Genomic DNA, 23,208 nt, shown 5'->3' with positions numbered 1-23,208 from the left:
TCTTTCAGTTTCCTGTATGACATGAAGGCTGCATACGACAGGAGGAACGGGGCTGCATTGAGGCAATCATACAGTGGCTGCATTAAGACTGAAGCATCAGGGATCCAAGTACTGCAATACAAAACTGCTTGCAGCATCTTCGGAGTTGTTGGGGGAGCCATCTCCTCCACAGCGGTCTTCTGGTCTTCTGCCAAGAATTTCGTCTGGCGGGAAATACAGTGTCCCGGGAACGTAACTTGCTCTTGACACCATTGGACTTTGTTTTTCGAGAACTTGCATTGCTGTTCTGCCAGGTAGAGTAGAAGAGACAAGGAATGGGCTGTGCAGTTAGCGATGTCAGCTGGTCTGTGATCCAGTTAGCGACGATGGAAGACATTGCTTTGGTGAACTGTGAAGGGCTGTTCTGGGCCCCCTGGGGCATCACTGTCCTTGTGTTCTGCATCTCCCTGGTGCTTGAAGGCAAACAGGAACTGGTCTTCCAGGTGAATGGGAACATTGAAGAAACATTGGACAGATAAATCACTGTGAACACTGTTGCTGTGGCTGGCACATTTGACAGCAGAGTGTGCGGATTTGGCACAATTGGGGTTTCAAATACCATAGCCTCGTTCATTGGCCTTCAGGTCATGTACCTTTCAGAACCTGGCTGGTTCTCCTTTCACATTCTTCTTGTTAACCGAGAAGAGCGGGGACTGCATGATGATTCCTATGGACGAGGCGGCCCAGTCTGTCCTTGCTTCTTCACAATGCAGTGAGGGACTCCCATCATCTGGCACAGACCCGGCAGGAAAACAAGCCATTTACTGGGATCCTCTTCAAAGATGCCGACCAGCTGTGCTTTCTTGCTCTCCAGCAAGGCGGTCACTGTGTTAACACCTGCTCTGGTCACAGGGGGTCTCTTTACTTGGACGTCTTCTTTACCAGCTTCTTTTTTGCTCAGCACAGACCAGCAGCCGTTCCTCTCTTCCAGCTTGGTCTCAGGTCAGCATTTGTGTGCCAGTTTGAAGAGCTGAGTGGCTGTCTGCTGGTCCAGGGCCTGGATGAACTGGTTGATTGAAGGGAGCACCTTCAGAATCTTGTACAAGATGATCCTCTGGTGCTGGAGCCTGATGTAGTGCAGTCATTTCACAAAGCAGGTAAGGTCCCTTTTGGGTTGAATTTCCTGGCCAATGCCAAAGTTCTTAGGCCATTTCTCGAACAGCGGGTTCCCTTAGACCTTCAGTTGGTAAGGGACAGTTTGACTCTGGGTGTTGGACAGGGGATGCTGGGCCTTATGAGGGTACGGGGTTCCAAACTTGAGTGACACCCATACTGGCACAACTTAAAGTCTTTCCACATCCTGGGGTCCCTTAAACCATAGGCTTTCTGGTACTATATCCAGCACCTCCTTGGGTAGGCTTGCACCAGTTGCTTTAGGCTTTTGTAGGGCCACCAGCATGATTGATTCCTCTTGGGTCAAGGGTGGAGAAAGTGTCATTTTCCCATCTTCCTGGAACACTTTGGTCACCTTCAGCTTCTGCAGTAGGTCTGCTCCCAGAAGGTTGGGTGGGCAGGTCTCCACCACAAACTGGAATAGGATGGAGTGTCCTGGCTGTGTCCACACGCTTAGGGGCTTGTAAGCTGGGAATGTCTGGCTTGACCATCAATCCCCACGCAAGACACAGAGGATTCTGATAGGCAGGTGGGGTCGGGGAGTACCACATGTCTCATCACACTTCTGACTGCACCAGTGTTCAAAAGGAAAGATCTGACAACCCCCGTCCACCTTCAGGGAAATTTGAGATATTGGGTCTGCTGATGGGGTTTCACATGTCAGGAGCGTGGTGTCTTGTAGACCTGGCTTGTCCCGGTCCTATGGATGGGGTTCTTCACTGCTTCCTATGTTTCTTCCTTGGCCTGTTCCTCTGAGCAATGTCCTGGGTTTGCGGGGGTGCTCTGCACTGGTTCCGGAAATGGCCAGGTTTTACACAGTTGAAACAATTGGCAGGTCTCCTGTCTCTGTGTGGTAGTTTTTCTTCCACATCAGTGGCCATCATAAGGGGGGCTGTCATCTGCACTCCTGGATGGGGCTCAATCTTTCTGGCTACTGTGAGCAGGGTATCCATTGCTATTGACCTGTACACAGGCCTGGCCACTATCAGCAGTTTCTTGATTTGTTCTCTTAGTCCATGAACAAAGGGCTGTGTCAACATTTGTCTGTGTATCTGATCATGAATAGTGAAGCCCGAATTTTCGAATACTTGCATCACTCTGCCATGAAATTTCTCTACAGACTCTGTCTTGCCTTGGCTCATGTCATGTAGGCTGAGGGCTTGCCCTGCTTGTCTGGCTTTGGCTCATTCTCTGAGCTGCTCAGTTAGCTTTGATCCTGATTCCCAGGATTGCACATCTAATTCTGCTGGAGGCTTGATGTGTTCCTTCATGATTGGCCAGAATGCTTCACCTGCTTTTATTTCCATTATGGCCCAGAGATAAATCCAGGTTGCAGCATATGTTTGCTGGCTCTACTACATTCTTTGGTAAAATGGCATGGGGTCCATATCTGGGTATGGCAGATTATTCAGAATACTGAACACCTGACTAGAGGTGAAGGGCACATAGTGTAAGGGTTCTGGCTCTATCTGCCTCTGCCTACTTGATGCCTGTGGGTTTCTTTCCCTAGTACTGGGCAGCATGTATGATATTGCCTCTTTATTTTCATCAGAGGAGAAGCTGTGATATTGTGTGTTTGGGTCACATACTGGCTGAAGTCTGCACGTAAAAGTGGTCCCGCTGCATGAGGATCCCCCCTCCCCTTGCTGAAGCTGCATTGGATTAGTATTAAAGTTCCATGATGATGTAAATGTTGGCAGCTCTGTCTGGTACTGAGGTTCCTCATTTTCAGCTCCTGCCTCCCCCCTCCCTGCACCCCGAGCTGTTGGCTCTGCTGGCTGTTGTATCGGGGGGCTACCTGTGGTGTTTTGTGTAGGGAGATTTTCACTTTCTTCTCCCGATATCATAGCTGGCACTGGCACTTTTGAGAAGGTCCCCTGTGGATATAGGGACACTACATTGTCTGGATTTGGCATTGACCCAGCTGGTGGCAAAGAACTGACAGGAGGGGGAGAGAGAAAGCATGAAGAAGAAGTTGTGGGGTGTGAACCAGAAGGGGGAGAGGGGAGTGATAGTGGAGGAGAGGAGAGATAAAAAGGGGGAGGAGAGATGCAAGGAGCGAGGGGAGAAAAGTGAGGAAGGAGGAGAAGAGGGAGAGGAGAGAGGAGGAGGAGCAGATTCCTTCCCCTTTACTGCAGCCAGAGAGGGCATGCTTGGACTAGTGGTGCCTACTCTCTGTAGGGGGGCGGCGTGACCCACCGACGGCACAGGTTTCCTTATAGAATGGATTCTGCTGAGAACACCATTTCCTATCTTGTACACGTAAAAAATCCTTTCCTGATCTGTTCACATAATTGTTGTGAATTCCTTTGCTTAACAAATTTAAAAAGGTTAAAAAGGAAAGAAAAGGGCAAAAACCAAAATGTTGGTAAAAACTTTAAAAAGGAAAGGAAAAAGTAAAAAAAAACAAATAAAAACTTTAAAAAGGAAAAAAGGAAAAGAAAGGGAAAAAAAATCAAGTTGGTAATAAAAAATCAAAAATCAGTTCAGCTTCCAACAATATATGTCTGTGCACAGATGCACAACACACACTTCCCCTTTCCTCTGCCTGTGTATCTATTCTCAGTAAAGTCACATCTCTGAAAACAAAGGGGCACACTGAACAATGGTATATACAGCTCAGTAACTCAGCTTTCCTCAAAATTCTTACACTCCAGTTAAAACTTTCTCAAAATGCAAAAATAAACAAGGGAAACAGAGCACAAAACAGATGTGACAATATAAAAAAATAACAGGGATGCGCCCTACAGGCAAAAAAGAGGAAGTGTAAAAATGCTTTCCTGCTCTGGGTCTTCATGGAAAGCAGCAGTGAATCACAGACATGGACACACATGAATAGACATTCGGGAGAAATCGAAGCCCTCTTTAATCTGTGACACATAGTACAAGATGCTCTGGTAACCGACAACTGCCAATCACACTGGGTATACTGCGCTCTGGCACCCAGGAGTTTTATCACACTGTAACGGTCATCCTGCCTGGCTCGCCGGTAACAGGAATCTGTGACAATCCCACAAACTTGTCACCACCCGTGCCTGGCGATCTGGGCATCACCTGTCCTTTCCTATGCACGGTGAATCTGCACCAACTTTGTCAAGTGATTTGGCTTGCGATATCTCCCCAATCTAACACCACCATGTGCCTGGCAATCTGGGTGCTCCTGTCCCTCCGATGCACGGGTGAATCTGTGATAACTTGTCAGGAGATTCAACTTGAGATATCTCTCTAAGCCACCACCACCCGTACCTGGATATCTGGGCCTCTTCTGTTCCTCCGATGCACGGGTGATTCTTTGAGGACTTATCTGAGAGATTCAACTTCCTGCTATCGGTTTCCCAGCAGCCGCAAGCAAAATCAGTCACTTTTCCAACCCTCTCTCCCAAATCTTGACAGACTTGAAGCACACACACAGCACGCAGCAGACACCTTGGCTTATATCCCAGAGTTTAGATAAGAGCGTGGACTTTTTACACTACCTGGTAAATGCGGTGGTGACCACACCTGACCGGCAAGAGGTATAGACCCGGACTGGGCACAGGGAACATTCAGGTAAGATAGCAGGATTTTCTTACCTTACTTATGGAGCTGTGCAGTCACCGTCCCCTGGATCAAGGCCGTGGCCGGCACCTCCGTATCTCCGGTCATCAGGGTTTCCGTGCGTTTCGTCAACTGCTCGCGTGCAGGCGCCAGATGCTATGGAAATTTGATTGGGATAAATCTATCCCTATGTTTGTGCTGCGGCTGCTCCCAATTAAACTATGTTGAGCGCTCAATGAAATGAAACTCTGTACACATGTTTACAGCATCGCATTCCCTCAATACTCTGAAGGTTTATTAGGCATACATGTTTTTATAATTATGTATAGAAAGGAATGGTTAGTTAATTAACATAAGGTTGAGCTTCAATACTATTGGCTGTTTGAGTACATGGAATATATCTAACAAAAGGGCTAATTTAGCAATATATGCTTAGCTATGCCTTTTCCTGCTATTCAACAAAAATGGACATCAGTTTGAACATCTGGGGCTAGTTCCTGTTTTCGATGTCTGTAAAATACCAAAAAAAACCCAGTCTGATTTCCACTGGCTGGCTCACAGCGGTTACTAGGTCACTTTGCACTGACAAGGGGCAGTACCCCTAAACACAGTGTCTGCAAATTGAGATACTGGCTTGACTTTTATTCTAAGTCACGTAACAAGGCTCGTTAAAGGGTCGACATTGACTTTTAGGATTGTTACTTCCAAAAGGTGGCAAAAGAGTTCTAGTCCTCTTCCTCTCTGAAGAGACAATTTGCATAATTAGCATATTTCCCAGAGGAACATTGCGGCTTTAAGTCTCCTCATCTCGACATGCTTAACATGAAATTCTCCGCAAGGAGAAATGATGCTTTTTGGATATAGGTCAGACGCCTCTCTCATAGCCAATCCAGATCTCACAATTTGCACTGACGAGGGCAAGAGATACTGGCTTGGCTTTTATCCTAAGTCATGCAACAAGGCTCATTAAAGGGTCGACATTGACTTTTAGGATTGCTACTTCCAATAGGTGGCACTAAAGTTCTAGTCCTCTTCTTCTCTGAAGAGACAATTTGCATAATTAGCGTAGGTTATTCTTAGCAATTTGATTATAGAGTTCATGTTAGCTGTGATTATATATATGTGTATGTGAGTATACATGCAAGTAAGATCTATATGAAATGTATATATTTCCATCACACCGTAAGTTCATGAAAAACTTTTCGGTAATAGCCAAACCTATTATGGATATGACTGGGAAGAGGACGGACTTCTCCAAGTGGTCCAGTCCTGCAAGGAAGGCATTTGAAACATTGAAAAGATGTTTTTCTTCTGCACCAATTCTTATTCAGACTGACATTTCTCAGCCTTTTATCGTCAAGGTCAATGCATCTGAGGTGGGAGTGGGGGCTGTATTGTCACAGGGTGCATCTCCTGGTAAATGGCAACCATGTGCTTATTTTTCTAAAAAACTGTCAATGGCTGAGAAAAATTAAGAGATTAGTAAAATGGGCTTATGAGGAGTGGCATCATTTTTTGGAGGGAGCGCTTCACCCAGTGATAATAATCATGGATCATAAGAATCTGGTATTTCTGGAATCGAGGAAATGTCTAACACCTCGACAGGCAAGATGAGCATTGTTCTTTACCAGGTTTAACTTTTTTGTCACATATAGGCCAGGAACAAAAACACTAAGGCAGATGCCTTATCCTAATACTTATTTTCCACCACAATTTGCAAAATAAATCTTTCAAAATCAGACAAGGTGATTTTCTGGATTTGTTTTCTCATTTTGACTCTCATAGTTATGGTTTACTTATGATGTCAATTACAGGCCTCTCTCATATTTTTAAGAGGTATAACTTGCATAATTGGTGGCTAACTAAATACTTTTTTCCCCACCTTAAGTGTGAACCAGTACCTATTCTTCAAAAAGGGGTGGTTATGGCATCTATATGCTCCGATCTGGAAAGAGAGGTTGTTGATGCTGAAAGGGACTCCTCTGCTGCCTGTCCACTTAGTAAACTGTTTGCTACTGTTAATCTCCATATCAGAGTCCTCAGCGATTATCACAATTTAGCATTGGCCGAATATCCTGATAATAAAAACACTGTTGATCTGCTTATAGTTTTTTGTGGCCAGGTGCTCATCAAGATGTCTGGGAGTATGCAGCCGCGTGCATTCTAAGACCTCTCATACTCATCCGTCGGGGGTTCTCTAACCATTGAAGATTCCCAGCAGACCTTGGACTCACTTGTCAGTCGATTTTATCACGGATTTACCCATTTCATTGGGAAGTACTGTAATTCTTGTGGTAGATAAAATGAGACATTTTACTGAATCTATCGCTTTACCAGCTTTACCGAATGCCAAATCCTTGGCGCCAGGTTTTGTCAGGGAAATAATTAGATTAAATTGGATTCAGACCAATATTATGTCTGATCAGGGGGTGCAGCTTGTCTTCAAGTTTTGGAGAGCATATTGCACCCATCTGGGTTCCATTTGTCATTTTTCTTCTGCTTTTCACCTGCAATCTAATGGGCAGACTGAATGGGTTAACCAGAACCTAGAGATGTATCTCAGGTGCTTTGTTTCTGAAATTCAGGATGATTGGGTTACCTATTTACTATTAGCCGAATTCGCTGTTAATAATTGTTGACAGGAATCGACCAGTAAGTCCTGTTTTTCGGGGCATATGGGTTCTATCCTCAGTTTAGTTCTTTTAGTGGTAATCACTTTCTGGATTACCGGAGGAAGAATGTTTTTCATCTTCCATTTCTACCATATGGCAGGGGGTAGAAGATGGGATCCAAATATAAGAGTGGCTGATCGGAAACATTTGGTGGGTCCAGACCTGTGTTTGGTAACTTGGTGTGGCTGTCCTCTAGGACCATTTAGCTGATGGTTCAGTCTTGGAAACTGGGTCCCAGGTTTATTGGTCCTTATAAGATCATAGCCGTCGTCAATCCCATAGCATTTTGCCTTGCTTTCCAAGACTACATAATACTGTATGGATGAGAAATATAATGCCGAAAAAAAATGACAATTTGTTTTGGGAGTTATATACCACCAAAATATACCCCAAAACATAATACTCTATGAATGAGCAATATAATACAGATACATTTTTGAATGAGTTATATAGTACCAAAATGTACCCAAGAAGATGTGACACTCTATGGATGAACAATATAATACAGACTCCTTTTTTTAACAACTTTTTTGAAAGTTAAGGGCCTGTTATACTAAGCGATATCGCTAGCAATATCGCTAAAATGTCACTGGTTTTTGTGACGTTATAGCGATATTGCTAGCGATATCGCTATGTCTGATACTTACCTCCGACCACTCCCCAGCTGGTTATCGCTGATCACGCGAGAATGTCCTGGGCCGTTTCTAGTCGTCAGCTTCCCGCTGGGGCTTCCTGCTGTGACGACGAGCGACGCGTGGACATGGGCGGGAGGACGTCAGGATCGCCTCATCTGACAGGTAAGTAGCGACCTCGACCCCTGCGATGTCACTGGTGAGATCTGCCTGTGTGGCAGCTCACTTGCGACCACTTAGCAATGTACCAGCAATACTGACCGCGTCATATTGCTGGTCGGGATCGCTGGTACATCGCTAAGTGTGACAGTACCTTAAGATACCATCAAAATCTACAAAAGAACATTTAACACTTTATGCATATAATACCAATAAATATTTGAACAATTTTCTTGAAGGTTATATACCACTAAAATATACTTAAGAACACGTAATTCTGTGTGGATGAGCACTATAACACCAATACATTTTAGAAATTTTTTTTGAGTGTTAGATACCGGTGAAATGTAACCAAGAAAACGTGAGACTGTCTAGTTGAGAAATATAATACTAGCTAATTTTTTAAGAGGGTTAAATATCACTAAAATGAACCCAAGAAGACATAATACCCAAAGGATGAGCAATAAAATACAGTAGTGATACATTTTTGACCAATATTCTTGAAGGTTATATACCACCAAAATGTGCTCAAGAACATGTAAAACTGTGTGGATGAGCAATAAAATATTGACAAATTTATGAACAATTTTTTTGATTGTTGGATATCACTAAAATATACCCAAGAAGACATAATACCACATGGATAAGCAATATATTATACAGTAGATACACTTTTGAACAATTTTCTTGAATGTTATATATGACCAAAATGTACCCAAGAACATGTAAGACAGTGTGGTTGAGCAATATGATACTAGTTATTTTTTTATACATTTTTTGGAGGTTTAGATATCACCGAAAGGTACCCAAGAACATGTAATACTGTATAGATGCGCAATAAAAGGCTAGTTTCACACTAGCGTTTTGGAGCGCACCGACGGCCTGCGCACGGCCGCCGCTAAGCCCCGCCCCTGCCGCGCCCCTGCTGGTAGCTCCGCCCACCGGTGCATGACGCTGCATGCGCCCTGCGTCCCCTATCTTTATCACAGGTGGTGCAGGCCGTGCGCAGTATGCGTTTGGCGGCGCATGCGCCTTTTTGACGGTGCGCCGACCTGCGCCAAACGCAACCTGCTGCATTTTGGTTGCGTCGGCGCACCGTCAAAAAGGCGCATGCGCCGCCAAACGCATACTGCGCACGGCCTGCGCCCCCTGTGATAAAGATAGGGGACGCAGGGCGCATGCAGCGTCATGCGCCGGTGGGCGGAGCTACCGGCGGGGTGTGACAGGGGGCGGGGCTTAGCTGCGGCCGTGCGCAGGCCGTCGCTGCGCTCCAAAACGCTAGTGTGAAACTAGCCTAATACCAATGAATTTTTTAACAATTTTTTGGAGGGTTGGATAAGACTGAAATGTAATCAAAAAGATGTTATACCCTATGGATGAGCAATATAGTGCCAATAAATGTTTTAACTATTTTCTTGAAAGTTATATGCTACCAAAATGTACCCTAGAACACGTAATATTGTGTAGATGAGCAATATAATACAGATAAATTTTTTAACAATTTTATTGAGGGTTAGATACCGCCAAAATGTACGCAAGAAGTCATAATTTTTTATGGATGAGTAATATAATACCGATACATTTTTTAACAATTTTTTGTACAGTTAGATATCACTGAAATATACCCAAGATTATGTAATACTCTATAGATGAGCAAGTTAATACCGATAAATGTTTAAACAATCTTTTGGAGGTTATATGCCACCAATATGTACCCAAGAAGATGTAATACAGTGTAAAGGAGCAAAATATTGTATTTTTCGGACTTTTGGTGGAAAGTGGGGGTGAGTCTTTTAATCTGTATGTATCTGCTGTGGCTGTGGATGGAGGAGAGTGGCAGCGGCAGAGTATCAGGTAAAAGGAAGCAAAAGTCGATGCTGCAGCTAACACAAGTGTGCACTGTTAAAGAAATTGAATATGCACAGCTCCCCACACCCATTTTCCCTCCCACCTCTATGCACTTAAACTGACACTGAGAACTGGGCAGAACTATGGGAGTGGAGAGCAGTAAATATTGATCTTCTTTAATAACGGGCACACTGGTAGCTGCAGCAGCCGACTTCCTGAAGCTGCTGGGCGATTACGTGTGCCCGCTATTAAAGAAAATTAATATTCACTGCTTTCCATGCCCAAGCAATGGAAAGCAATGAATAGTGATTCTCTTTGACACAGTAGCAGGCACATGTTATTGCACAGCTACTGCAGGAGCCAGCTGCTGCAGGTAACAGTCTGCCTACTATTAAAGAAAATGAATATTCACTGCTCTCCACTCCCATAGTCCCAGGCACTTGAAACAGTGAATACTCCGGCAGCTGACATTGGGATGAGATGGCCCATGGCAGTTGCGTAATGCGCTACTTGCACACTGAAATAAACTGCTGGCATTACAACAGTATGCTGTGCTGCGAAGGGGGAAAAGGAGAAAAGATAAGTAGAATTGTTTATTTTTTATGTATGCAGGGTGATGGGGCCATATATGTCAGGATGGAGATAATGGGGTCATGTATACCAGGATGGGGATTAGGTGCCATGTATAACAGGGTGCAGGTCATGTATACCAGGATTGGGATTGGGTGCCATGTATTCCAAGATGGGGATACAGGCCATGTACTGTATATTAGGATTGGGTGCCATATTTTACCATTAATGCAATCTTTTGCCATGTGTTCTAGGATTGCGATTGGATGACATGTATACTAGAATTGAGATGGGGTGCCATGTATACCAGGATTGCGATGGGGTGCCATATACACCAGCATTGAGATGGGACACCATGTACTCTAGGACCGGAATGGAGTGCCACATATACTAGGATTGGGATTGGTTGCCGTGTATACCAGGATTTAGATGGGGTGCCATGTGTACCAGGATTGGGAAAGGGGAGGATGAGGATGAGGATGGATACTGTGTATAAAAGGATGGTGTGCCATGTATACCTGGATTGGGGACCATATATACCTGAATGGCGACAAATATACCAGGATGGGGGGCATATATGCCAGGATGGGGACATATATATACCAGGATGAGAGCTATAAGTTTAGAATTGGAGTGACATTACCCCTATAAGTGTCAGAAGCAGATCCCAAAAACAGTGCGTCGTGCCCACAATTTTTGCTTCAATAGTTTTCTAATTTCCTCCTCTAAAACCTAGGTATGTCTGATGGTCGAAAAAATACGGTAATACCAATAAATCTATGAAGAATTCTTTGGAGGGTTAGATACTACTGAAATAAACCTAAGGAGACATAATACCTTATGGATAAGCAATATAATATAGATACATTTTTAAACAATTTTTTATAGAGTTAGATACCACCAAAATGCTTTCATAAAGATGTAATACTGTGTGGATGTGCAATATAATACCAATAAATATATGAATATTTTTTGGTAGTTTAGAAACCATCAAAATATAGCCAAGCACACATAATACCTTATGAATGATAAATATAATATTGATACATTTTTAAACAATTTTTGGGAGTGTTATTTACTACCGAAATGCACCCAAGAATCATAGAATCGCAGAGTTGGAAGGGACCTCCTGGGCCATCTGGTCCAACCCCCTGCTCAAAGCAGGATTCGCTAAATCATCCCAGTCAGATGTCTGTCCAGCCTCTGTTTGAAGAAATCCATTGAAGAAGAACTCACCACTTCTCGTGGCAGCTTGCTCCACTCATTGATCACTCTAACAGTCAAAAAGTTTTTTCTAATATCTAATCTGTGTCTCCTCCTATTCAGTTTCATCCCATTGCTTCTAGTCTTTCCTTGTGCAAATGAGAATAAAGTTGATCCTTCTACAATGTGACAGCCCTTTAGATATTTGTAGACAGCTATTAAGTCTCTTCTCAGTCTTCTCTTTTGCAAACTAAACATTCCCAAATCCTGCAACCTTTCCTCATAAGACAGGGTTTTCAGACCGGTCACCATTCTGGTCACACTTTTCTGAACTTGCTCCAGTTTGTTGATGTCTTTTTTAAAATGTGGTGCCCAAAACTGGACACAATATTCCAGATGAGGTCTGACCAAAGAGGAGTAGAGGGAAATAATGACTTCACGTGATATAGACTGTATGCTTCTGTTAATACATCCTAGAATTGCATTTGCCTTTTTTGCTGCTGCATCACACTGTTGACTCATATTCAGTCTGTGATCTATTAGTATACCCAAGTCTTTTTCACATGTGCTGTTGCTCAGCCCTATTCCTCCCATTCTGTATATGCTTTTTTCATTTTTATTGCCCAGATGTAGTACTTTGCATTTTTCCCTGTTAAAAACCATTCTGTTAGTTGCTGCCCACCTCTCCAGTTTATTTATATCTTTTTGAATCCTCTCTCTCTCTTCTCTAGTATTAGCTATCCCTCCTAGCTTTGTGTCATCAGCAAATTTAATCAGTTTACCCTCAATTCCTTCATCTAAATCGTTGATAAAGATGTTGAACAATACAGGGCCCAGGACAGAGCCCTGTGGTACCCCACTTGAGACATTCTTCCAACTGGATGTGCAGCCATTTACGACCACTCTTTGGGTCCGATCACTAAGCCAGTTATGAATCCACCTAACAGTTGCCTTGTCCATTCCATACTTAGTCATTTTTTCAATAAGGATTGTATGAGATACTTTGTCAAATGCTTTGCTGAAGTCAAGATATACTATATCTACAGCATTTCCTTGATCCACCCAATCAGTGATTCCGTCATAGAAGGAAATTAAGTTAGTCTGACATGACTTATTAGTTACAAACCCATGCTGACTCTGTTTAATCACTTCATTCTTATCCAGGTACTGACATACATGTTGTTTAATAATTTGCTCAAAGATCTTTCCTGGTATAGAAGTCAGACTCACTGGCCTATAGTTGCCTGGGTCCACCTTCTTCCCCTTTTTGAAGATAGGAACAACATTTGCTCTTCTCCAGTCTTCTGAGACTTCTCCTATTCTCCAAGAATTTTCAAAGATTATGGAGAGGGGTTCAAAAATTTCTTCTGCTATGTCCTTCAGTACTCTGGGGTGTAATTCATCTGGACCTGGAGACTTGAATTAATTTAGGTTAGCTAAGTGCTTCCTCACTATATTTCTGTTTATAGATATCCTGGATTCTTCTATTGCCTTAATAGGACAGTGAAGGATAGTTGATGTTACATTTCCTTTCTGAGAGAAAACAGATGCAAAATAGGAATTTAAAAGTTCGGCCTTCTCAACATCCTGTCTTACCATTTCATCATTTTCATCCTGTAAAAATCCTATAGCATCTTTGACTTTTCTTTTACTTTTGACATATCCTCCAAAAATCCTTTATTATTGCTTTTGACATCTCTTGCAAGCCTCAAGTCATTGTCAGCTTTAGCTAATCTGATTTGTGCCCTGCAGGTTCTGCAGACAGCATTATATTCTTCTTTAGATATGCCTCCCTCTTTACATTTTATAAACATTTTTTCTTCCTTTTTAGCATGTGCTTAAGTTCTGTGTTCATCCATCCTGGCTTCCTTAAATGCTTCCTATTCTTCCCTCTTTTCGGAATTGTTAACAACTGTGCTTTGAGAATTTCATTTTTCAAGATTTCCCATCCTTCCTGGACATTTTTGTCTTTAAGGATATCCAGCCATTGGATCCCTCCAATTCTCTTTCTGAATCCCTTAAAATCTGCCTTTCTGAAATCTAACCTTGACGTCTGAGTCTTCACAGGTCTTCCTCCTCTAGTTATCCAAAATTCTAAAATAGCATGGTCGCTACCGCCTAGGGTCCCAGCCACTTTTACCTCCTCAACCATTTCCTCCCTGTTTATAAGGATTAGATCCAAGGTAGCAGTTCCCCTTGTTTTCTCCCCTACCTAGACGTAATGCTCTTTGGATGAGCAATACAAAATAGATAATTTTTTTTTTGCAATTTTTTGGGGGTTAGGCACCACCAATATGTACCCAAGAAGATTTCATAACCTATGAATGAGCATCATAATACCTATACATATTTGAACAATTTTCTTGAAAGTTATAGACCACCAAAATATACCCATGAATCTGTAATATTCTATGGCTGAGCAATATAATACAGATACATATTTAATGAATGTTTTGAAGGTTTATATACCAATGAAATGTACCCCAGAACACGCTATACTGTATGGATGACTAATTTAATCAAGATACATTTATAACATGTTTTTGGAATGTTATATACCACCTGAAAAGTACTCCATAACACGTAATATTCTATGGATGAGTAATTTAACCTAGAAAAATTTTTGAACATTTTTCTAGAGTTAGATATCACAGATATTTACCCCACACCACAGAATAGTAGTATATGGGTGAGAAATTTAACCAAGTCAAATTTCTTAATGCTTTTTTGAGTTTTACATATCATCATAATACACCAATTACCATGTTAAATTGCATAGATGACTAATTGAATCCAGAAATAAAATGTGAACGTAAATATTTTGAAAGTCTAGTTTACTTTTACACTAATAAAAGCTTTACAGAAAGTGCAAAGCCAGGAAAAAATTATAAGGAGAGCAATCTATAAACTCCTGAAAGTCAACAACTGGTCGGATTCATTAAAGTATTTTTAAAGTGTAGTTGCTGGTCATGCTGGTATTTACAATATAATTTGACCAGTAACTATGAATTTCTTGTGGCTAATCAGATAGGGTCGGTATCAAATACATTTCTGCCTTGTGAAACCTGTGCCCGAGCCAAACCATCCCACTGGTTTTCTCCAGCCCCTATCTCCTCCTAGGAGTGGACCCACTTTTCCATAGACTTATAACTGACATACCACTTTCAGAAGGAAAGACGATTATCTGGGTGATTTTTGCCGATTATGCTGTGTTATTTAGTCTCTTTGTCTGGGTTGTGCAACTATTAAACCCAAAGTTAAACATTCATTAAACACATTGTTTGCTTACATTGTCTCGGCAAAACATAGTTTCTAACCGTGGAAACAAATTATTTTCCAAATTAAGGATGGTATTCTGTTATTCTGTAAAAAGAACAATATTTGGTTATATTTTTCTTTTGACTACAACCCAGAGATCAATGGTCAGACAGAAAGTACTAATCAAACACTCAAGCTGTTTCTTTGGTTTCACATCTCAGACAATCAAACTAATTGGCCTTCCACTTTTATTTTATACAGATACAACTTAACCTGACCATACATAATAAGGGTTGTAGGTCAAACAATTCTTCTGATTTAGCTTAAGGCCCCGTGTCACATAATGAGATTGTTAGTGAGATCGCTGAAACGTCACAGGTTTTGTGATGCAACAGTGACCTTGCCAGCAATCTCGCTACGTGTGACACATAGCGGCGACCGGCCCCCCCACTGGATATGGCTGATCGTGCTTGAATGTCCTAGGCCATTTTTGGATTGTTGGCGTCCCGCTGGCCAGCATGCGTTGCTGTGTTTGACGCCGATGAGCAACCTAGTTGGCGATGCAGAACTCAGGGACGCAGGCGTGAGTCGTCAGAATAGCTGCTGTGTGACAAGGTCCCAATGATCGCCGAGGTCCTTATATGGATCGCCGTATCATTGCTGCATCATTGAATAGATCTGCCTGTTTGACAGCTTACTAGCGACCATGTAGCGACGTACCAGCGATCCTTACCAGGTCGTATCGTTGTCGGGATCGCTGGAGCATCATAAGCAATACTCCCATAAACTGGATGCTTTCTTGGCTGATCGATCCTGTGTACTCTGTGAGAAAGCCCCCAACTGATACATCTGCCGACATCTTATCTTGGGAAGAATAATGGGATCACCAGCTCAAAATTGGACATGCATGATCAAAATTTCTTCCACTTATCAATTGGCCGGTGCCCCTATACAGATTAGAGCGTCGGCCCAATCTATTGATATCAACGCGGTCAGCCAACAATAGTCTAATGTGTATGGGGCCCTTACTATCACATTCCTGGAGCCAGCATAGAGTACCAAATATACTAGAAGAATTCAATAAAAAAATTAAAGAAATTGACAAACTCAAAGTGAAATATACAGTATATTTAATCTGAGGAACTCAGTGGCCTCTCTCAACATCTTCTAATATTAGGCTTGTAATGTATTAAACTATGTTGATTGGAACAATAATTAAAATTTAGGTCATTCTGCATCTTTACAAACGCATTCTTACTCTTTTAATCAAGTTAACCCTTCCTGTGCAAGATACATTTACAAACACATTTTTGTTAATCTAATTGAAATAGTGAGTATTGGAGCCATGTAGCTGTGAAGACTGTTTCATTTTAACATATTGAGCAATCAATTTAAACTTGTTATTGTCATTTGAGTTTGAAAATTTAATAAGCAATTACCTAAGTTCATTTCTTTATGTTTTTTAATTTCTACTGAGATATTCAATTTCAGAGCTAAAGCAATCATACCCTCCGGAATGTTTAATTGAACGAGGCTATAACTCAGCGCTCTTCTATAGAGCAGCTTGTATTCTTCAATGATGATTTATAGAATGTAATGATGTCTGAAAGATGAATGAAGTAAATATGAAGTGCAAATCAAACTAACTCTTACTTATAGAACATCCACCCAATTTGAAGGCGAATAGAATGCTTTTTCCTTATCATTTTCTTTCTTTGGTGAAATACTATGTCATATTGCCATTGTCAGATGAGCTAATATTTTTGTACAGCCCTTTATATTTTGTTGGCGAATACCTTTACAGTATAATAATTTAATGCAGCGAACTTCATGTATTCTAGAGATCAAACTTTTTCCTTGTAGGTTTAAAGGGAATTTATCACCTCATTTTTTGCATATAAGCTGCAGCCACCGTCATTAGGGGCTTATCTACAGCATTCTATAATGCTTGCAAGTTCACATGGCAAAAAGCATACAAAACCTACAAAAGACAAAATGAAAAAACCCTGCTATAATTAAATAAGTAAAAAGCAAAATTGCATTTAAATCATACATAGTTCTTTGTAATACTGTATTTGATCAAACATAGCATAAAAGCTGTCCCACTATCGACAAGGTGACTCTGTGGTCGGGGCGGTCCTACACTGTCTAGTATTAATAACTTTATCATGTGTCAAAGTTGACGTCTGTGTGAATAAGGGCAGACAAGGACCGGGTCCCAACCACTGGACACCAATCAGGGGAAGCATTTAAATACAATTTCCAGCTCAAGAGAGGGAGGCCACACACCAGCTTGCACAGAATGCAAAAATACAAAGAAAAAACACAAAAATTGAGCTTGGTTTGAGTTGGTACACATGCAGCAATGCAGCATATAAATGCATGTTCACATGGCCAAAAAACATACAAAACCTACAAAAGACAAAATGAAAAAAAACCCAGCTATAATTAAATAAGTAAAAAGCATAAGTGCATTTAAATCATACAGAGTTCTTAGTAATACTGTATTTGATCAAACATAGCATAAAAGCCCTCCCACCATCGACAAGGTGACTCTGTGGTCAGGGCGGTCCTACACTGTCTAGTATTAATAACCTTATCATGTGTCAAAGTTGACATCTGTGTGAATAAGGGCCGACAAGGACCGGGTCCCAACCACTGGACACCAGTCAGGGGAAGCCTTTAAACACAATTTCCAGCTCAAGAGAGGGAGGCCACACCCCAGCATGCACAGAATGCAAAAATATAAAGAAAAAACATAAAAATTGAGCTTTGTTTGAGTTGGTACACATGCAGCATATAAATGCATGTTCACATGGACAAAGAGCATACAAAACCTACAAAGACAAAATGAAAAAAAACCCTGCTATAATTAAATGTGGCCTCCCTCCCCTGAGTATGCCTGCACAGGAGCCACGACAGACACCAGGAAGAGGATGTCATTGCATGAAGATGGGAGGCGCCGGACCTGGACCTGTGACACCCATTGGACCAGAATGTAACTTTTTTTCTTATCTTTCAGGTTACATCAGGGGTTTATCTATAGCATTATAGAATGCTGTAGATAAGCCCCTAATGGTGGAGGCCGCAGCTTATATGCAAAAAATGAGGTGACAGATTCCCTGTAAACCTACAAGGAAAAAGTTTGATATCTAGAATACATTAAGTTCACTGCATTAAATTATTATACTGTAAAGGTATTTGCCAACAAAATATAGCCAAGCTTTGATTGAGCAAAACTACAAACAAAAATAATAATTGATAAGTAAAATATGCCACTCAAAGGAAAAGTCGTAACTAGTGTTGAGCGATAACATCCGATATTGAGAAATATCAGATCGGATTGGATCGGCCCGATAACCAAAAAAGTATCGGGTATTGCCGATTCCGATACCGCAAGTCCCATTCAGGTCAATGGGAATGAAATATCGGAATTAAAAAAAACCCTTTCTTTACTTGCACATCCAGTTCGGGAGGGGGGAAGATTGTGGGCAGTGCATGGGCGGACATTGTGCATGTCTGTGTGTGCGGGTGGGGTCTGTGCGGGCCTGCCATGGGCTTGTGCCGGCTGCCTGGGGCCTGTACGGGCCTGACGGGGGCTTGTGCCGGTTGCCTGGGGCCTGTACGGGCCTGCCGGGGGCTTGTGCCGGCTGCCGGGGGTCTGTACGGGCCTGCCGGGGGCTTGTACCAGCTGTCGGGGGTCTGTACGGGCCTGCCGGGGGCTTGTGCCGGCTGCCAGGGGTCTGTACGGGCCTGCCGGGGGCTTGTGCCGGCTGCCGGGGGTCTGTACGGGCCTGCCGAGGGCCTGTGCCGGCTGCCGGGGGTCTGTACGGGCCTGCCGGGGGCTTGTGCTGGGGGTTTGTACAGGCCTGCCAGGGGCCTGTGCCGGCTGCCGGGGGTCTGTGTGGGCCTGCTGGGGGTCTTGTGTGTGTGCAGGCATCGTCCGATGGGACTACAAGTCCCATCGGGCGATGCCTGCTACAATGACAGTGATTGACACATTAGCCAATGATGGGACAGTAGTAGTCCCATCATCTGGCTAATGTGTTGAATGTGAAAAAAAAAAAAATATATATATATATATACATACTACATACATACTACATACATACAACATTCATACAACATACATACATACACTACATTCATACAACATACATACATGCTACATACTACATATATACTACATTCATACAACATACATACATCCTACATACATACTTCATATATACTACATTCATACGGCATACATACATACTACATACTACATACATACTTCATATATACTACATTCATACAACATACATACTACATATATACTACAGTCATACAGCATACATACTACATACTACATATATACAAAATTCATACAACATACATACATACTTCATATATACTACATTCATACAACATACATACATACTTTATATATATTGCATTCATACAACATACATACTACATATATACTACATTCATACAACATGCATACATGCATACTACATACATACTACATTCATACAACATACATACTACATATATACTACATTCATTCAACATACATACATACTACATACATATATGCTACATTCATACAACATACATACATACTACATACTTACTACATACATACATACATACAACATGCATACAACATGCTACAGACATACAACATACATACTACATACAATACATTCATACATATAGACATACAGTACATATTACATAGAGTACATACTCACCATCACTTGTCACTTTGATCCCCGAAGCCAGTGTCATCTGTGGAAAAATATGAAAATAACAAACAACCTATATACTCCCTGATCCACAGAAATCCACGAGTGTCCCACGCCGATTTCCCGTGGAGAACAGCAGCATCAACTGATGTGACCGCTCTCTACGGGGCTCCAGTAATACAATGACGGGAGGTAGGTATCCTTCCGCATTGTATTCCTCCGCCACTGTAAAAAAAATAGTCCCTAGTCTCACTTTTGGCATTGCTGTGTGAGGAAGTTCCCATGCAGCTTTTGCCATAAAGTGAGACTAGGGACTATTTTTTTACAGTGGTGGAGGAATACAGTGCGGAAGGATACCTACCTCCCGTCATTGTATTCCTGGAGCCCCGTAGAGAGTGGTCGCATCTGCTGATGCTGCTGTTCTCCATGGGAAATCGGCGTGGGACACTCATGGATTTCTGCAGATCAGGGAGTATATTGCTTGTTTGTTATTTTCATATTTTTCCACAGATGACACTGGCTTCGGGGATCAGAGTGACAAGTATTGGTGAGTATGTACTCTATGTTATACGTATTGTATGTCTATATGTATGTATTGTATGAATGTATTGTATGTAGTATGTCTGTAGCATGTTGTATGTATGTAGAATGTACTATGTATTTATGTTGTATGAATGTAGTATATATGTAGTATGTATTGTAGGAATGTATGAATTGTATTGTATGTAGTATGTATGCAGTATGTATGTTGTATGTCTGTAGCATGTTGTATGTATGTTGTATGTATGTAGTATGTAGTATGTAGCATGTACGTATGTTGTATGAATGTAGTATATGTATGTAGTATGTAAGTATTTTGTATGAATGTAGTATATATGTAGTATGTATGTAGTATATATGTAGTATGTATGTAGTATGAATGTAGTATATATGTAGCATGTATGTAGTTTGTATGTATGTTGTATGAATGTAGTATGTATGTTGTATGAATGTAGTATATATGAAGTATGTATGTAGTATGTATGTAGTATTTATGTTGTATGAATGTAGTATATATGTAGTATGTATGTAGTATGTATGTATGTTGTATGAATGTTGTATGTAGTATGTAGTATGTACGTATGTTGTATGAATGTAGTATATATGTATTTAGTATGAATGTATTTTGTATGAATGTTGTATGTATGTAGTATGTATGTATGTATGAAAAAAATAATTTTTGACAACCAACGGCGCTGTGTGGGGGTATAGCAGCTGCAAATTAGCAGACTACGCCACCTATTCGTCTGAATATTAAAACAATTAAAAATAAAGCAGTAATTTGCGCTAATAATACCCACATAAAACCACTCTCTATAGGGAAAGCAAAAATTGATGCCAGAGAATTTTGATATGCGTCTATGTGAAACAATAATAATGACACCCCTTAGTACTGTGGGGGTGTGCTATACATATATATCTCACTGTAAAAAGTGAGTAGCAGTCTAAAAAATACAACCAGTCTCACTGTCCAATAAACATAAATGAGTCTGTCACTAGAGAGAAAAAATCATACTGACCGTCCAGGTTACTGTTCATACCATGGGCGATAATAGCAGTCTTGAGTTCAGAACATAGCAACTCCTCTCCTGATGGGCTTTGGTGAATTCCAGTGGTGGTGTAATGCTCAGTCCAAAAAAATGCAGGCTAATAGTGGGTAGAATCCAAAAGGTCACCTCTGCTATAGTCGCGGGCGATGCTCCGGCCGGTAGCAATCGCCCAATTCACCCGATGTTGCGCTGCCCGTTATCAGTGGGACATGCAGCGGGAGACACGGTTATTGCCGGCAAGGTACAGGACCTTGGTGACGTCACAGTCATGTGTTAAGTCACGTGACCGGCTTAGAAAGACTGACAGGATCAACAACCAATCCTACGCGTTTCGGAGGCTTACTGCTTCCTTCCTCAGGGATGATTCCTGTCATTAAGGTGACACATATATACCCAGCCCATGTGATGTATTAGTCCTATTTGTTGAAAGCAAATAGTTCAATCTCGCTATTTAAGCCATTTGGTCTGAGCGTGTTCATTTTAAATATCCACTCACTTTCTACTTTTGACATTTGTTCAATGAAGTTACCTTTTCGCCAGCTTTTCTTAACTATTTTAATACCGGTTACCGTGATTCCCTTAATAGAACCTCCATGATGTGTAACAAAGTGATTAGAAAGAGGATGACCAGTAAATTTATTAGTAATATTGCGAAGATGTTCAGCAATTCGTACCCGCATTGGACGAATAGTTCTTCCAATGTATAGTTTACCACATGGAAAGATTACCCCATAGATAACCCCTTTTGTGTTGCAATCAATGAAATCAATTACATTGTTCTCAATACCTTTATTAATAATCATTTTTTGTTTCTTAGTGTTTAATTTTTTACATGGTCCACATTTCTTACATGGGAAAAAACCGCTAAGAAGGTCTCGTTCACCATTAATTTTTCTATTTGGAACTCTTGGGATTGAAGGTGCTATCAAATTCCCAAGATTATTTGCCTTCCGAAAAACAAATCTAGGGTACGTAGGCAGTAATTCCCCAATAATTTTGTCATTTTGTAAGATATTCCAATGTCTACTAACAATATTCCTAATGATCCTGACATTGGAATTGTATTGTAAAATAATCGGAATTTCATTCTTGACAAAAAAATCATTAGGAATACATTCTTTTATAGGGTCCAGTAGTTGGTCTCTTGGTATTTTTCTAACCATTTCTGTAGTTTTTTCCAATGCTTTTACATCATATACCTTATATTTAAACTTAATATTCATGGACTCTTTTTCAAAATCCTGCTGTTTAGAGCAATTTCTATGCGCTCTAATGAGCTGACTCTTAGGGACATTAAGAAGCCATTTCGGAAGATGACAGCTATCTAGAGAAATAAAATTTTTTGAATCCGTAGGTTTGTGATATACTTGAGTCTGAATGGTATTCTCCTCAATAAAAATCCTCAAATCTAAAAAATTTAGCTCTTTGTGACTAATGTTTGCAGTGAAGTTTAAAAAATAACAATTTTTATTTAGATCACTTAAAAATTCATTTAATAAAATATCACCCCCTGACCAAATGAAAAAAAATGTCGTCGATAAAGCGACGCCATAGCACCAAATTTGACCGTAATTCCCCATCCATATAAATGGTCTCAAGTTCCCATTTTCCCACATACAGGTTAGCATAGCTAGGGGCAAATCTTGTGCCCATAGCTGTGCCCCATTTCTGGGAGTAGTAGTTCACCCCAAATTTAAAATAATTGTGCGTTAGGATGAATCATAGAATCATAGAATCATAGAATCGTAGAGTTGGAAGGGACCTCCTGGGCCATCTGGTCCAACCCCTTGCTCAAAGCAGGATTCACTAAATCATCCCAGTCAGATGTCTGTCCAGCCTCTGTTTGAAGACTTCC

At 41.3% G+C, this 23,208-nt stretch overlaps 1 pseudogene; it reads right to left on the bottom strand.

Annotated features, from left to right (window-relative positions):
- Positions 1-672: 672 nt before the first annotated feature.
- Positions 673-22,033, bottom strand: LOC141080558 (large ribosomal subunit protein eL8 pseudogene; annotated as a pseudogene).
- Positions 22,034-23,208: the final 1,175 nt, after the last annotated feature.

The sequence above is a fragment of the Dendrobates tinctorius genome, unplaced genomic scaffold, assembly GCF_039654945.1.
Source record: "Dendrobates tinctorius isolate UK_male_01 unplaced genomic scaffold, ASM3965494v1 ptg000003l, whole genome shotgun sequence".
In the NCBI taxonomy this organism is placed as follows: domain Eukaryota; kingdom Metazoa; phylum Chordata; class Amphibia; order Anura; family Dendrobatidae; genus Dendrobates; species Dendrobates tinctorius.
The sequence above is the reverse complement of the archived record's forward strand: the minus strand, read 5'-3'. Positions and strand labels throughout refer to the sequence as shown.